The sequence below is a fragment of the Lissotriton helveticus genome, chromosome 5_1, assembly GCF_964261635.1.
Source record: "Lissotriton helveticus chromosome 5_1, aLisHel1.1, whole genome shotgun sequence".
NCBI classification, from domain to species: Eukaryota; Metazoa; Chordata; class Amphibia; order Caudata; family Salamandridae; genus Lissotriton; species Lissotriton helveticus.
The window spans coordinates 97072769-97091796 of record NC_136065.1 but is presented as its reverse complement, the minus strand read 5'-3'; positions in this window follow the sequence as shown (position 1 = coordinate 97091796).

The window sequence follows — 19028 nt, the reverse complement described above, 5'->3', positions numbered from 1 at the left end:
TTTGATGCTTTTGTCTCTGCTAACTTCTGAACCCTCAGTGGTGAGGTTAACCTACAAATAAAGGCTATATGTGTCATTAACATCCTGGTGGGCAGCCTCCCAGCCCTGTGAGTCAGCTTAGACTCTCACCTCTACTCTCTTATCAGAGAGGTGTGCCAAGCAGGTGAGATCTTTGTTCCTTCATTCTTGAGTGTGACAGCTCTAATCAAGGCTCTGAACTTTGTTCAGCTGGTGCTATATTTGTTACGAGCACTGAGCAAAAGTTTTTTTTGGTTTGAGGCAATAAACCTTTAAAGCAGGAGATTGTTCCTTGAAAACAAAAAAAAGACAATTGCTCTAATGCACAGTTTTCTTTTTGTGAGTCAAGTCATACTTCCATTTCCTGTCCAGGCTAACATACCTCATGAAATGGTCTGAGACAGGTAAACCTAGGGACAGTTACGCCAGCAAAAGAATGGTGAGCAACCGTCACTTTAACCTTGTAAGAAATTGGGTTATTAGTTGAGAGGGGTCAAGCCCCATTCAAATATTACACGCAATCTTTATCAGGGTGAACCACAAAAGTCACTAAAAAAATATGTGCTTAACCTGCAAGTAGCTTGGAAAAAAAGTAGTCAATCTTAACAGAGTCAATGTGGGAACAATTTATGCAACAGCAATAAAGTGAAACTCAACTCAAGAAAAATCCCAAGTTAATTTAGAAGAATGATTCAAATAAAAGGAATGAACTGACCCCAAAATGACAAAAAATCTATAAGTTCAACCAGAGTTTTGTATTTTTAAAGGTTTAATGTCAAAATAGTACCATAAAGCTGAAAGTAGAACTAGTTCAGACCGACCGTGATGGAGCGCGGGTCAGACACAGGGACTACGTTCATCCCAATGAAGAGTTTCCTTTCTCTGAGTCCAAGTTCACACCAGACACCTCAGCTAGAGCTTTGCATTGGAGGAAGAAGCGGTCAGTCGCTTTTTGGTGCAAAGGGCAGGTCACTGTGGGAATTTCATGTTGGCAGGATACGCGATGACCGCTGCTCACACAAAGAGTTCACTCCATGGTGCTCAAACAGGAGGTCAGCCAAGGGACCTTTGGAGTCACTTCTGGGGATCCTGGGTTCAAAGCAACCAGCTTCAATCTTCCTTCTCCCTAATAATAGAGCTGTCCTTCTTTTGAATCTTTCATAGTTCATGGGGTATTTTAATGAGATATTCTTAAGGAGTCACATTTATATCTCTTGCCAGACTTTGATATGAGTGCAAAAACAACAGTTGATGGGCAGAATGCCGAACAATGTCATACATTCACCCCAGTACGGAGCTCTGGGCCTAAATCGTCGTTTTTTTGCTCACCAAGATCAGATCAGACATGGCCATGGCCATATGCCACTGGGAAGGGTATGCCCAGACTTGGGTCCTGTGCTCACTACGCCACTGGAGTCAAGCTATCCTGGCTGATGAAGGCTGATAGCCAGAAACCGGTCCTAGGATGCTTGATTCCGGTCCAGGGAAGACATGGCTTGGCAGTTCGGTCTTGACTGTTCTCATGAGGCACAGGGTCAAGACTGATTTGCATATGGCCATATCTGAACTGGGGTGGCTTGGTGAGCAAAATAACGATGGATTAAACCCAGAACTGTGACTGGGGGTGAATGTTTTGCCATTGTGCAACATTCCGTCCATCATCTTGTGTGTTTAGCCTTTGTAAGAGTGGCAATCCCCGGCCTACTACCAAACTTGTTCTCGTCCGTTCTTCCGCTTCTCCTGGGTTTGGTTCCCTAAAACAAACAATAGCAAGACCTCTGACTTCCTGCTTTGAGTCACTGCTCTCTCCCACAGAGCTCCATGGTTAAGGCTCTGCCCTTTACACCAGCTTGAGCTTCAGGTAGGTGTTGGAGGCCCTCCTCCACCCGCAGGCTCCTGCCTGCACCTCATTCCTGGTGGTCTAGTGGATGTGGGTTCTCTTCTGCTTGTCCACTCTATGTGTCATCCTTGTCTGTTTCCCTTTACTCTGGTTTTCCTTTTCGGTGATTGCCTTTTTTCTGTCTGCCTGTTTCTTTTTCCCTTTTGTGTTTGCCTTCTGTTTTCTGTTTGCTCCCTGCTGCTGCTGCCCGTGCAGACCCTCACCCAGCGTGTTGCTCCCGCCTCCTGCCTCCCAGCTGCTCACCCTCCCCGGACCACTACTGAACGGCGATGGCTGGCGACACACGCAGAAGGAAGCGCCATCTGAGCCTGCCATGACCGACCGTGATCAGCGTCATGGACCCTGGTCCCCCGAGCCCTCACCACTTTGACCCCAGCATTCTTCGCGCACTCAACCCCGGACGCAACAACTGCCAGTTCTCGAGACCGATCTCCTGTCAACGCTGCCGCCGCACCTTCATTCACTTCCGAATCCAGACAGCCACCCCCAACCCACCAGATGCCACTGCACACCAGCTACTGAACTGCATCATCCTCAATGTACGCTCCCTGCACAGACACGCCGTAGAAATCTGGGAACTCTTCAACACTCATTTGTCCAACGTCCCCTTCCTCAAAGAGACCTGGACTAATGCCTGCTTCGCACTCGACATCGCAATCGCCATCCCCGACAGATACAAGATACTAAGGGAAAGGCCGCCCCAACCGCCCAGGAGGAGGCCTCGCCATCCTCGACAAAAGCTCCCTCTGACTGACAACCATCAACTCGGATGACGCCTCGCCCATCATGGAAGACATCCACTTCCAGATCCAGCCTAACCCCAGGACGACAATCCACGGAACACCCGCATGCAGACCTTCCAGACCTGCACCCCCTTCACCACCTTCATCGCACACCATATTGCACCCCACGCCCTTGCCTCTACAGACTGTATACCACTCAGACACCTGAACTTCCACCATGACAACCACAGCGATCCCATAACCACCACCCTCCTGGAGAACCTCATCAACATAGGACTGAGCCTCTTGTCTCCACCCGACTCACAATGCAGGACATACATTCGACCCCATCTTCGTCAGAGGAAACAACATTTGCTCCAGCCACGCCATAGAATTGCTGTGGACAGACCACCACTGCATCCATTTCTCCTTCTAAAAACCCACCGCACAAAAGCGCACGCTCCACCCCCATGCAGAAGATGGAAGAAAGTCTCAGAAGAACACCTCACCTCCGCCCTCACCTGCACTCCTCCCCCAACTATGACAGATACCAACACAGCAGTAAGCAACCTCCACCAATTGAATGTCAACTGCGCCAGCACTCTTGCGCACCCCTCCTGAACACCACGAGACAACACAACAAGAAAGCCAACTGGTTTACCATAGACCTCCGAGAATTCAAGCACTCCTGCTGATGACTGGAGAAGATGTGGAGAAACAGCAAAATCCCGGAAGCACACTCTGCCTACAAAGCAGCCATTACAGCACACCACCAACAGAATCCTCTCAAACACCACAGTGTCCATAGTGAGCAGTAAGAAGGCAACACAAAGCTGAAGGACCCTCGACTTCAATAGCAGCACAACAACAACACTGGCACTACAACCCTCACCCCCTCAGCCTCACACCTCCTCACACCCCTCTCCCCCTCGCACACACTCAACCTCACACCCCACTCACCCTCACACCCCACTCACCCTCACACCCCCACCCCCTCACTCACCCTCACCCCCTCACTCACCCTCACTCATCCTCATACACCCTTACACCCTCACCCTCACACCCCCTCACCCTCATACCCCCTCACACCCTCACCCTCACACCCCTCACCCTCACACCCCCTCACCCTGACACACACCCCCACCCTCACACCCCCTCACCCTCACCCTCACACCCCCTCGCCCTCACACACCCTCACCCTCACACACCCTCACTCACCCTCACACCCCCTCACCCTCTCACTCATCCTCACACCCCCTCACCCCGTCACACCCCCTCACACCCCCACACCCTCTCACCCTCTCACCCTCACTCACCCTCACACCCCCTCACCTTCACACCCTCACCCTCACAACCCCTCACACTCACCTTCACACCCTCACCCTCACTCACCCTCACACCCTCCGACCCTCAACCCATCCAACCCCCTCACCCCCTCACCCTCACACCCTCTCATGCTCACACACCCTCACTCACCCTCACACCCTCACACTCTCACCCTCACACATCCTCACCCCCTCACCCTCACACCCCCTCACCCTCACTCACCCTCATAACCCTCACCCTCACACCCCCTCACCCTCACAACCCTCTCACCCACACACCCCCTCACCCTCACCCTCACATTCCCTCACCCCACCTCACACCCCAACACACACCCTCACCCTCACACCCCAACACCCCCTCACATCCCCTCACCTCACACCCTCATAACCCCTCACACCCTCACCCTCACCCCCTCTCACCTTGACACACCCCCTCACTTCACCCCCTGACACCCCCTCACCCACCCTCACACCCCCTCACCCTCACTCACCCTCACCCCCCTCACTCACACTCACACCCCCTCACCCCATCACAACGCCTCACACCCCCACACCCTCACTCACCCTCACACCCTCACACCCTCACACCCCCTCACCTTCACACCCTCACTCACCCTCAGTCACACCATCCCCCTCACACCCCCTCACCCTCACACCCCCTCACTCACCCTCACACCCTCACCCTCACACCCCCTCACCCTCACCCTCACACCCTCTCACGCTCACACACCCTCACACCTGCACACCCCCACACCTTCAGCCTCACACCCTCTCACGCTCACACACCCTCACTCACCCTCGCACCCTCACACACTCACCCTCACACCCCCTCACCCTCACACCCCTCTCACCCTCACACCCTTACCCTCACACCCCTCTTACCCTCACACCCTCAAACTCACACCCTCTCACCCTCACACACCCTCACCCACCCTCACCCCTGTCACTCTCACCCCATCACCCTTAAACCCCCTCACACCCTCAGCCTCACACCCCCTCACCCTCACACCCCACACCCTCACACCCCCTCACCCTCACACCCCCTCATCCTCACACACCCTCACTCACCCTCACACCGCCTCACCCTCACACCCCCTCATCCTCACCCCCTCACTCACCCTAACACCCTCACGCTCTCTCACCCCCACAACCCTCTCACCCTCACACACCCTCACTCACCCTCACACACCCTCACCCTCACACACCCTCACCCCGTCACCCTCACCCTCACAACCCCACACCCTCACCCTCCCTCACTCACCCTCACACCCTCACCCTCATACCCCCCTCTCACCCCTCTCACGACCACACACCCTGACCCTCACACACCCTCACTCACCCACCCTCACACCCTCACCAGCATAGCATAACAAAACATAGCATAGCATAACAAAACATAGCATAGCAAACAAAGCATAGGTTAGCAAAGCATAGCATAACAAAAAGCATAGGATAGCAAAACAAAACAGCATAGCAAAACACAACAAAGCATAGCATAACAAAACAAAGCATAGCATAACATAACAAAGCATAGCAAAACAAAACATAGCATAATATAACAAAACATAGCATAGCATAACAAAACATAGCATAGTATAACAAAACATAGCATAGATAACAACACATAGCATAACATAACAAAACATAGCATAGCAAAGCATAGCATAACAAAACACAACAAAGCATAGCATAACATAACAAAATACAACATAGTATAGCATAACAAAACAAAGCTTAGCATAGCATAACATAACAAAGCAAAGCATAGCATAGCATAAGAAAACATAGCATAGCAAAACAAAGCATAGCATAATAAAGCACAACAAAACATAGCATAACAAAGCACAACAAAACATAGCATAGCGTAACAAAACAAAGCATAGGATAGCAAAACTAAGCATAGCATAGCATAACAAAACAAAACATAGGATAGCAAAACAAAACATAGCATAGCAAAACATAGCATTACTTAACAACACATAGCATAACAAAACACAACAACACATAGCATAACAAAACATAGCAAAACACAACAAAACATAGCGTAGCAAAACAAAACACATAATAGCATAGCCAAACATAGCATAGCATACCAAACACAACAAAACAGAGCATAGCATAAAAACATAGCATAGCAAAACAAAGCATAGCATAATAAAACACAACAAAACATAGCATAACATAACAAAACATAGCATAGCATAGCATAACATAGCATAGCATAACATAGCATAGCAAAACATAGCATAACAAAACAGCATAGCATAGCAAAACACAGCATAGCATAGCATAACTAATCAAAGCATAGGATAGCAAATCATAGCATAGCATAACAAAACAAAACATAGGATAGCAAAACAAAACATAGCATAGCATACAGCATCACTCAGCACCACCACAGCATCACTCAGGGGCACCACAACATCACTATGCGCTAGAAAAACGCCAGAAAAACTTGGATTAGCGCTTGTACCTGGCGCTTGTCTTGGGATTCCGTTACTGCCTGCCAGCCACAGCTCGCCGTCCTTTGTTGGGGGCTGGACTCTGGTTGCTGCACCTGACGCTGCTGAGGACTCGGGCTTGGGTGAGAGGCACAGCGGGGCTGCGAGCGTGAGCAGGGACTCCATTGTCCAGGAGTCCCTGCGTGACCCTGTGAGACCTTCCGGTCCGCTCTCCCCGTTGGCCCGCCCACCGCCCACTGGAGGGTATTTTATCTCCTGTACCTGACTTTTCCCTGGGAAGCCAGAAAAACTTGGATTAGCGCTTGTACCTGGCGCTTGTCTTGGGATTCCGTTACTGCCTGCCAGCCACAGCTCGCCGTCCTTTGCTGGGGGCTGGACTCTGGTTGCTGCACCTGACGCTGCTGAGGACTCGGGCTTGGGTGAGAGGCACAGCGGGGCTGCGAGCGTGAGCAGGGACTCCATTGTCCAGGAGTCCCTGCGTGACCCTGTGAGACCTTCCGGTCCGCTCTCCCCGTTGGCCCGCCCACCGCCCATCACGGTCTCTATATCTAGGAACAGTACTCCCGCAGCGCGGGACGCAGCCCGGGGCGAAGACCGGGCTAAGAGCGGGCCGTTTGAGGCCGTTCGAGGTCAGAGAGGTCTGGGCTGGGCCTTTTCCCTTAATTTTACACTCATAAATTATTGTATGTATTTTTTAACTATTCTTCCGAAATTATGGTAGTCACCAGAGGGAACATATCTAAATCCAAGGCCCCAGGTAGTGTCAGTACGTTGCTTGGTCCTATGGACGAGTTTATAACTAAAGCTAACACGTTCATAGACCAAAGCATTTCATTGATAGAAGAGAGAGTGTCATTAGATCTCGCATTTGCAAAGAGATCCTCCCTGGGTAACCTGGCTGACGCAAGAACACCAGTTGCGGTAGGGAGAAATAAGGAGGGAAAGAGGGAGCGTTGTGGGAGGCAAAGTCTCCCAAATAATGTGGACTTATCCGTGTCCCAACTTGCCGACTCGCAACTAAGCACTGATTTGGAGAGATCCCCTGACCTTCCCCCACAAACCCCCATGCAAATGTCCCCACTAGAAAAATCTATTGAAAGAGGAAGGAGGGAGGGCGAGGTAAGCAAGAGAAATAACGATCCAGTTAATTCTAGCATGAACATAGTACACCATACACCAATCCCCCCCGCAGAATTTACCACCTAGAGTAGACCATCTAGTTGTCACTGCTTTAATACATCATAACGAGCACGACACCCCTACTCTTATCGACCTAGATTCCCCAACTCCTCCAGCTATTAATATGGGCCTAGGAAATGCAGAAGAAACCCAACTTTTAAAAAAGATTGCAGACCTATTTAAAACATCTCTTCAACCAATAGTAAACAGACTAACCCAGCTGGAGACTCAGATAGGTAAACTTGTGAAATTTCACCAACAAACCCAACCAGCAGGGGTACAAAATACACGGGGAAGAACCCAGATAAATCACCCTCCTACACAGCCACCAAACCCTCCCCAGAAACCCGCTTTCGCATAGAATAAGGCACCCCAACCTGCAACACTATCTCGCTCGATCCCTAAGAGCATTTCGAATATAGTGACGAATGCCGCTCACTCCCTGACACAAGATAACTCTCAGTCATTAATCTCACCGGCACCAATCACAGTGGAGATAAACAAGGCCATTCCTAAGACAACATTAAAACCACAGGCCTCCTTAGCACCCGTTCCCGATCCTCCATCCCCCAAACCCCATAGAAACATCCCTAGAGGAGCTGGGGAGGGTAGACCCCCAGTGGATTTACCACCCGAAGCTTCGCCCTACGTTGTGGTCATGATCGGAGTTCCATCAACCATAGACCGCAACGCGGAACCAGCCTGGTCCCTTAAAAACAAGGTACAACACTGGCTACAAAACAATCGTCCCCTTCCTTCAAATTGGAATGGAAGGATCCTGTCAGTTCGGAGGGTTCCATGGGTGGGCAAAACAAAAAAATCGATCCCCGGGGATTGTATCCTGGTTACCTTCGAGGACATCCGCATCGCAGAGTATATTTGCTCTGGGGAAGATGCGGGTGTAAACGGAGGTATTAGCCTTAAACGTCTGTCCTTTTTCTATCCCTTAAGACAACCAAAGGGCTTCTTCCAGGATCATGATTCAATATGGTCTGCTCCTGTTCCCCGATATATCGATTTCCAAAACAGAGGACATCAAGGGCCCCCTAGACAATATGATCAAGATTATTCATGGCAACTAGTGGGACCTCGCCAACAGAGCGGCGGATGGGGTGATTGGAGGCTCCCTGTACAAAGGATGACATATCGAGAATTGCCCCACTGGGAACCATGGTTTAACATCCCGACGACCAATAGATTTAGTGGGCTTGAGATGGTTGATTGACCACCAACTGACATTGAAGCCGCTAGTCCCCCAAAACAAATTTCCGCACCTAATTCCTCCCCGCTATTTATAGACCAATTAAACTTAAAAGTTGATACCTTGTCTATATCCATTCTTTCTTGGAACATAGCAGGCTTACGTAACAAGATAGAGGATGGGTCGGCCCAAAATTTCTTGGATAAATATAACATAATTTGCTTGCAGGAGACATGGTCCACTACTGAGCTTCACCTTCAAGGCTTTAAAACATTTTTCGTCCCTGCGATCCGAGGTACAATAGGCAGGCCAAAAGGGGGCCTAACAACGTATATTGCAAATACCCTGCACCAATTAAAAGTGACCACTATCCATAATGATCCTAACTGTCAAATTCTCTCACTCACCTTAGCGAAAAAGGAGACTATTCTTCTTATCAATTTCTATAATAATTTAGAGGAAGACCAATTTGTGATTCTTCTCAATGACATCTATGAGAGAATAGCTCAACTCTCCTTGAGGGAAGGTACTCATGGGGTAAATCATGTACTATGGGGAGGGGATTTCACCCTTCACCCGTGTTCACGGGCGAATCCATATTCTTGTGGAATCGTGGACGAATTCGACCTCCCGTCAGTACATTTCGCTCACAGTAAGGCGGGGAACGCCCTAAATAGCGTTCTATGTGAACTAGACCTGCAATTTGCCAACTGCCAAACCTCCGATCCAGGCTGCCTAGCTCCGACATACGTGGGCAGAGGCCACCAAACCACTGTGGATTATATCTTTCTGTCACCTGGACTGGTAAAAATGGCTAACAACTTTCAGGTCATTGACAACTCTCTGAGCGACCACTTTGCATTGAGCCTGTATCTTCACCTATCTAGTTATAAACATCAAAACATAGAAACAGTAACCATCCTCGCCCAGAATAATTTACAAGTAGGCAAATTGAATGGATTCACAATAAAATGGGAAAAAATTAACCCGAGTGAAATCACTAAAAAGTTGGTCAAGCGGGCGTATCCCAATATCATTAAATGCCTGGACCTCTCGGTGGATCACAAGGAAGTCCTGGAAAATTTTAACCAAATTTTGGTTATTATTAAGGGACTACTCTCGTCAAACATCACGTCCAAGCATTCTATTAACAAAGGGTGGTTTAACCATAATTGCACATCGGCTCTCACTAACTTAAAACTTGCCCTACACAATAAACCCAGAGATAAGGCACAAATCCGATCTCATAGGCGTAACTATAACAGGGAACGAAAGCAAAGAATTAAAGATCTGAAGCAGAAACTGTGGGAAGACCTGCACAAGAGTGCTGTACAAAAAAATAGTGAGGCTTTCTGGCGCACAGTTAGAGCACCTTTCTTCACAGACGAAAATACCCCTAAGATTGAAGTAGCCATCGATGAAGAAACTTGGGTGGCTCATTTCTCAAAGATTTTTAAAAATAGCTCTCCTATTGATAGCTCTGAGAAGATCCCTCCAAAGCCACACTATCCAATCCCGATCCTCTTCGACATACCAGACTTGCTTCTAGCGCTGGAGGCAAGTAAAACGGGGAAAGCACCTGGACCCGATGGGGTCCCAGTAGACTTTTTTAAATATTCTCTTGACCTCTGGGCTCCCATCCTTACGAGAGTATGTACAGCAGCGGCAAATGAGGGGGTACTGAATTCCTGGACCAGTTCTATTATGGTCCCAATATTTAAAAAGGGGGACCGTAAAGATGTGAAGTGCTATCGCCCCATCTCATTGCTGGACTCGCTCGGCAAGGTTGTGGGAAGAGTAGTTCTGGAGCGTCTTCAGCAATGGGCTGGGGAGAGAGGCATCATTTCTGACCTTCAATTCGGCTTCCGCGAGGGGCTCGGGACCGTCGAGCAGGCCCTAAACCTTAGTCTGATAGTGGGTAAATACACGCAGGCTAAGGAGAATATGATCTATATGGTCTATGTAGAGCTTTCCGCAGCTTTTGACTGCGTTTCGCACTCAAAGCTGTGGATGGTCCTAACCCGAATGGGTGTGGAACCTTCCCTAGTGGACTTTGTAAGGGAACTCTATTCAGGAGCCTCCTCCAGAGTTCGTTTTGGGAGGAACGGCGAGTTGACGGCCTCGTTTGGAGTGGAGAGTGGAGTCAGGCAGGGTTGTGTCCTGGCCCCCTTCCTCTTCTCTCTCTACACAAATGGTTTGGAAGAGGAGATGTTGAGAGGGGCCCAGGACCTTCCTCGAATAAAACAACGCCTGATCCCCGCCCTGCTCTATGCGGACGACGCTGTCATCCTCGCACGCACTCCCCGCGAGCTCCAGCATTCACTGAAGAGATACACGACCTTCATGGGGGGCCTAGACTTACAAGTCAACGTTAAGAAAACGTTTGTCATGATATCAGGTACAAAGAAAAAAGGAGTAAAAGAGATCTTCCTCGATAAACAAAAGCTGGAGGTTACTCCCCAGTATCCCTACCTGGGTATCATGATAGACGGTCGTCTGACATGGAAGCCGGCAGTAGAGTCAAGATGCCTCCTATTTAAAAGATCAATAGCGGCCCTGATGAGCTTCTCTCGGAGACTGGGGAGAAGGGCTCCAGTGGAGCTTTTGAAGATATATAGCGCCAAATGCCAGGCGATTGCCCTCTATGGTGCAGGTGTTTGGGGACATACGGACACCAGCTCCATCCAAGTAGCGGAAAACACTTTTTTGAGATTTCTCTTAGCCACCCCCAGAGGCACTTCGATCTACGCCACTCATCTAGAATTAGGAATTCCCTACCTGGAGGATGTGATCAAGATCCAACCGCTGATGTTGTGGCGGCGTATCTGGACATCTGTGAATAACACTTTATCTCAGTCCATCATTACAGATACTATGGCCCTTGAGAAATCTTCTAGGATAAGATGGCTTTCATACATCAGGAACTTCTTCAAAGACCTTGGCTTAGAGAAATATTATGCCCATCCAGAATCCATTGTCAATCTCTCAAAGAAAACATTAAAACAACAAGCTCTCCGACACCTGGAGACGTTGAGATTGGCTTCGGATCCACTGAAACGAGCGACCATCCACGCGAATATGGTCCAAACATCACACAGCATCCAGTTGTACTTAACGCTCCCGCTAACGATATACGACAGGATGCTGCTGACCAGATTCAGATTAGACTCTTTTTTTAGACTGGTCGCATTTCCTACGAACAATGGATGGGCTACAAGTTTCCCTCCTTGCCCCTGTGATGAGAAATCTACTCAATCTGACTTACATGTTATTTTGTTTTGCAAATTCCACCAAGCACACAGGAAAATCTGGATTCTGCCGATATTGAGGAGTTGGCATCTAAGACAATGCAGGCCGGCATTACTCAGACTCCAAATGCTCGAATCTGAGACCGTCTGCTATTTTGTACTTAATTTCCTCAAATGCATCAATAGGCATAGGAAAAATCTATAGCAACCATTGTTTACAGTGTAATGCATAATCATGCCTTGAGGAAACGAAGTGGACTGAAAACTGTAATTTTTTAAACATTCGTATGAATTCTTAGTTATGTGTATAAAATGTACATTGTATTTTTTATCTTGTTTCTTTTATGGTTTTCACTTGTGAAAAAAACCGAATAAAGAAGGTATATATATATACTATGCGCTACCACAGCATCCCTGAACGCCACAGCATCACTCGTTTGCCATCACAACATCACTCAGCGCCACTACAGTATCAATCTGTGCAACTATTCAATAACAACTGGTTCAAATATGTTCTCTCAATGTTTCAAGCTTTATTACAAATGTAACAAAAAGATGTTAATATTTCACTTCTGTTCTTTGATTTTTGTCACAATAAAATACACTGAACATAATCTTCACAAAAGGTATTTACAAAAGTTTAAGCTATTGCCATTATAAATTCTAATAACTTTTATTTAAGTATTCATTATTTAAAAAAATTAAAAGCCATTGTTATTTGTAATATCAATACATGTAAGTCACGTAATTACAACGCATATTGCATTAAAAATGCTATAGGTGTCACATTTGCGAAAGTTATAACTATTGGCATTGTAAATGACAAACCTATTAATTTCGCTATTTTCAAAAACAAAACATAAATAAAAAATGTGTAATTTACAATACCAATAGCTCAAACTTTCCTAATGCGAGACCTATTGCATTGCAAATGCTTGTTTTAAATTGTTGTGGGTAGTAGTAGTCAGTAGGCCCAGAGCTAGTCATGGGTGGGTGCATGATGAAGCAACTGTTCCTTCGGTGTGTGATGAATGTATTTCAAGCATCTTTTAGGGCATGGATGGCATTGGATTGAGTTGGGAAATGTGTTTTTGGGGGATATTTCTGTTGTTGGGTGTCTTAAAGAAATGCCTTTGTTGTGTGTGTCTGGTGTGTTGGTGTGCATGCACCCTGCAGACCTTGTTTTTGGCCTGTGTATTTTCGTTTTTGCATTTTATTGCATTAAAAAGGCAAAGCAGTGTGCTTTAGCATGCATCCTTTGCCTGGCTTTTATAGGCCTTTTTTAAGTTCATTGTGTTTTCCAGGCCTCCTGCTTGTTGCTTGGTATTTGTGAGTGTCCATGTGGTTGTTTGCCTTTTGTGGTGGAAGTTATTAGTGTGCTGCTTTTGCCATATAGGCCTGCATGCTATTCCTTTGTAGCCTAGGCTTGTTGTTGTGGGTAGGCCTGGCCATGAGGCTGGCGGCCATTTTGAAGGCTGGCAGTGTGCTTTTTGCAATAGGCCTGCATTGCCTGTCTTCAGTTTCTTGTAGTTGGGTGGGCCTGGCCATGTGGCTGATGGCCATTTTGAAGCCTAGGCCTGCAAGCTTGTGTTTGGCTTGTCTGCCAACAGGCTTGCTTTCATCCAGTAGGCTCAGAGCAGGTAGCCACAGGTACATTAAACAAGTGTTTCTGTGTGGTCTGTTGAATTTAAACATCATTTAGGGCATGGGTGGCATTGGATTGAGTTGGGAAATGTTTGTTTTTTTTCTCCTGTTGTTGGGTATCTTAAAGAAATGCCTTTGTTGTGTGTGTCTGGTGTGTTGGCGTGCGTGCACCCTGCAACCTTTTTTTTGGGCCTGTGTATTTTCGTTTTTGCATTTTATTGCATTAAAAAGGCACAGCAGTGTGCTTTAGCATACATTCTTTGCCTGGCTTTTATAGGCCTTTTGTCAGTTCATTGTGTTTCCCAGGCCTCCTGCTTGTTATTTTGAGTGTCCATGTGGCTGGTGGCCTTTTGTGATGGGAGTTATTTAGTGTGCTGCTTTTGCCATATGTAGGCCTGCATCCTATTCATATTGGCTTACTGCTTCCATCAATCCATTCATCCCCTTTGCCAGCAGCAGTTCCCTGAATGATGTGATGCTCAAATAATTTAATGCCTAACAGGGTCCACCCCACGTCCATTACATTTGTATTTTGGTTGTTGTTCTTCTTCTCTTTCCTATCCTTCTGGAGAGTGTAGTGTGTACACAGTAGTACACCATAGCCCTTGTTGACAAAGTCTCAGAAATTGCTAGACTATATAGTTTGTTTGTTTGAACTAATACAGTAGTAATTGAACCACAACAACAAATGCAACATTTCACTGATGTTCTTCTCCTGGCTTATTTGCTTTTAGGTGCACAAAAAGACAAAGGAGGAGGTGTCATCATTATCATCATCTTCACCCGTTGTACTGCCAGACAGAAGTCCTGCTGCGCATCACGTCCACGTGAGACCACAGACATCTCTGGAACTTGTGGACCTGCGTCCTGCCTGACATCTGAAGAAGATGGCCCCAAAGAAAGGTACCAGGTCCTTCAGTACCAAGAAAATTACCGGTGAGAAGAAGAAACAGAAAAAGGAAGTACCACAAACCACGACTGGTGTGCCGGCCAATGTGTTTTTGGGACCAAAACAATTTAAGCCTGCAGCAGTGTTGTCCGGGAACCAAGCTGGGAGCAGCACCTCCGCACCAGCGGTCCAACCCCACCAACCTAGGCCCAAGCCCTTGAGTGTCGCAGAGGTAGCCAGTCTACTCACGAGCAGCGATGTTGACATGTCATTATCGTAAAGTAGTACACAATCAACGCAGGCGGAAACTCAGCAGATAAGTGTGCGGCAGCAGCCGCAAGAACAGCCCACAATAGTAGTTGTTGCTCCTGAAATCGGGGCATTTCAGGAAATCGAGCTTCCTGCAGACAAAGTGGAGCAAACCACTGTTACAGAAGATCTATTGTCTTCCAGACCAACAGGAAAAGGAGGCTAAGTCCATCATCTTCTTCTTCAAGCCCCGCTTCTGATGATCGTGATGCCACTTGGAAGCCAGTCTGAGAGTGATGCACGCCACAAGACGAGGCTAGTGAAAAGGAAGGTTCCAGAAAGACTTAGAGTTATGGAAGTAGATGTACAAGAGGGGGATGATGTTGATGATGACGAGCCAGTCATCACGCACATCACTCCCGCCCCAAAGGGGATGGAGACCAACATTATTACCCTATCCAGAAAGGCTGCTGAGTGGGATGTAGCACGGATGCCACCAACACAGGTTACACCACCACGACCTCAAGCGTTCATATTTTTAAAGGCCCGGCAGGGACCTACATCCAGCTCAACCATCTCAGTAGGTAGTGATAGAAGTCACAGTGTAGCTGCACAGAGTCGCATTCTAAACACACCCTCCAGTTCATCTGGTATTGAAAGTGGCACATCCAGCAATGTCAGAAAGTTCTCCTCCCCAGTTTGGGACTTCTTTTCGGTTAGCACTAAGGAGGAGAACATTGCTATTTGCTCAATTTGTTGACAAGGTGTTCGGCGGGGTAAGCTTGGTACAAACTATGGTACCGGAGCCAAACAAGTTATTTCAAAACACACCACACTATCCTGTGGGAGGATCACCTACTTCACTTACAACGAAGTAAAAAAACTCAACCCATTGATGTTGGGCATGAAGAATCAGGGGACGATATTATCGCGGTGGAAGGGGAAGAAGAGGGAGGCATTTCTAGCCCTGTCCCCAGTAGTGTAGTGGTACCGCCCATATCCTCCTCCTCAGCAACATCTTAGTGGCACCACAGTAAGAGCCATACTGAGAGTCAGGCTGAGACACCAAGGCGACTGAGTACTGCAATGAAACAAAGTGCGTCTTTGAGCCTAAGTGGGTTAAAGAAACAACAGCACCACAAAGGAAAGTAATCCAGCCTACCATTGAGAGCACGCTTAGGTTGGAGGGGCAGTTCCAATGCAACCACCCAACGGCACGGTTGTACAATGCAAAGCTGGCTAAAATGTTAGCGCTGGACCTTCTCCCTTTTTCATTTGTGGAAAGGGTGGGTTTCCTTGAATTTGTGTCAGCCATCTCCCCTAAATGGAAGGTTCCCAGCCGGTCCTATTTTGCAATAATTGCTGTTGCGGCACTACATCATGATGTACTGGAATTGGTTGGACAAGCTTTGCAGCAGAGTGCTGTTCACAATATCCACCCGAAAACAGACAGGTGGACCGATTGCCAAGCCACAGATTACACGTGCATCACTGCACACTGGGTCTCTTTTGTGGGGGTTAGAGATAAGCTATCTGAAGGTTGTGTTGTTGACACAGCTGAGATTTGTGAAGCTACTCAGAAACATGTAACTGAGCCATGTTCGCCATGGAGAAATCTCATACTGCTGTAAACATTTTGGAAGAGTTCCGCAGCAAGGTTTTTGAATGGCTGCGCCCAAGAGGGCTTAATATTGGTTTTGTTTCCACACATAATGGCAGTAATGTACTTAAGGCCATGGAGCTTGGTTCCTATTTCAGGGTTCCGTGCTTGGCGCACTGCATAAACATTATAGTTCAAGACTTTCTGAAAAAAGAAGCCATAGTCAGCAACTTACTGTCCACCTGCCGAAGAATATGCACTCATTTCAGCCATTCTTTTAAAGCTCGGAAGCAGCTGAGGATCATTCAACGTGACTATAGAATGCCAGTCAAAGCACTCATCCAGGAGGTGGCAAAACGCTGGATCTCAACTAATTACATGCTTGACCATCTGTTTGAGCAGTACAGGCCACTCAATGAATATGTCATTTGAAGAGGGGATGCTACTGTGAAAGGCATGACCCTTCAGATGGACCAATGGTGCCCAGTTAAATGCCTGACTGAGATGCTTCGTCCTTTTGAGGTCTTCACACTTGAAGTCAGCCAGGAGGACTGTACTATGGGCCTGGCTATCCAAATTTTGAAAATGCTAGAGCATCAGCTGAAGTGCGGTGTCTGAATCATACAAAGGTATAGAGGAAAAAAAAGAAGCCTATGAGTTGGTGGAGAGCTTAGCCCATCGCTTAGCTGACAATGCAAGGGTGCAAAATAAGATTTTGTCACAAGAACATTACATTTTGCCACAATTCTGGATCCACGGGCAAAATTGGCACTGAAGACAATAATTCCTTTTTCAGAGACGGATGTTGCCCGCTACAAAACTTGGATAGCTGAGGCAGTGAGTAAGTTGGAAAATGAACGGCTGCTAAGTAAAAGCCCGCTAGATCAACCCACAACAAGTACTGCAGCAGGGCATCCGGCATCAAGTGCAACTTCGGAGGCGGAGGGCAGTGCGTTTGGCTCAGAACACTCACCATCACTATCGACAACAGCAGTAACTGGATCATTAGGCCCAGTAACATTGTTACAGAATTAGTATTTACATTTAGGCATTGGTAAAACCAGTGCTGATGCACAGAGAAAAGAGCCCAAAAAAAGTTTAGCACCCCTGAACATTGAGCGGATGGTCCAGGCCTATATGGACGACCCAACAGAGGTGCACATTGATCAAAACCCATTGCGGTATTGGTATGGGAAAAGGGCCCAATGGCCACTGCTCAGCAGGCTGGCGATAAGCTATCTGGCTTGCCCTGTCGCAAGTGTCTCTTCTGAACATGTTTTCAGTGCTGCTGGTTCCATTGTAACAGTGAGAAGGACCAGCCTCTCGCCTGAAAACGTGGAGGTTAAAAATGTTCAAAATGAATCAGCCCTTCATACCACCGAATTACATAATACATGAATCAAGGGAGGAAGATGAGGACAGTGGCTCAGGTGACAGAAGTAGTGTGTTACATGATGATTACCTACTTCTGGTTGAACCCCCAGAGTTTGAGGACGAGCCATATTTCCCTGACAATTAGGCTTGCACTTACTGTTGTCCTCCCTTATTTTCCTTTATTTGTGTGTCTGTCTTTCTGGTTACAAACTTTGAACCACAACAAATACATCACTACCGTCTTCTACTCTTTTTATTTCAAGATACGAGTTTCATCTGTCTGCATTCCACAGTACAGTACTCCGAATCCTGCTCCTCCATCCTCCTGAATCTCCCTAAATCCATTGCCCTCAAGACAAATGATGATTGGATGATGCAAAATAGAAGAAAAAATAAAATCTTTCCTAGTCCCTCCAAAAGAAGTGGAACATGATGATGACTACTATAGCTATCCTCCTTTCTGAGCCGAGAGAGACTGCCCATTAACTGAAGATGAGATGGAACAGGTAATGAATGATGCCATGCATTGGACGCAGACTGAGTGATTTTGTTGTGCTTGAAAGTATTTCATTGAGTACTATATGTAATGATCATCATTCTACACACTAAAAGTAACTCAAGGCAATTTTCCCCTTCTTGCAACTATTTTTAAAAAGAAATTTGTACTTCTACTGCAGCCTGATACATTGTTTTTGAATACAGGAAGGGGACTCAATCTGTACACTGCACACTGAGTAGGACAACAGCACCATGATGATGATGGCGAGAGAGACGGCCCCTTAAGATGAGAAGGAACAGGAAATGAAAATGCATTGGACACCAACTCTGAGTGATTGGTGTTTGTGTTTTTGTTGTTTGTTGTGCATGAAGTGAAGTCAAAGTGTACTAGTATTACTCTACACACTAAAGAGTGACTCAAGTCAATAATATTTCTACTCTTGTTGTTTAATAACAAAATTGTACTTCTACTGCAGGCCAATCTTTACAGTCACTCAGTACAAGTATCGGAGATGTTTGGTGGAATAATAAGTCAGGACATTTCATGAGTGGCATAAAAGGTAAACAAGCCAACAATAACCACAGCAGACCTAAATGTCTGTGTAGCAGTGGAGTCAAGTGTAGCGGTGGCATGACTGCGGTGCATTGATTTAGTCACTTAAATTGTAAAATGCTATGTTGCTGGATATGTGCTTTGCTTTGTCCAGCTCTTTAAAAAA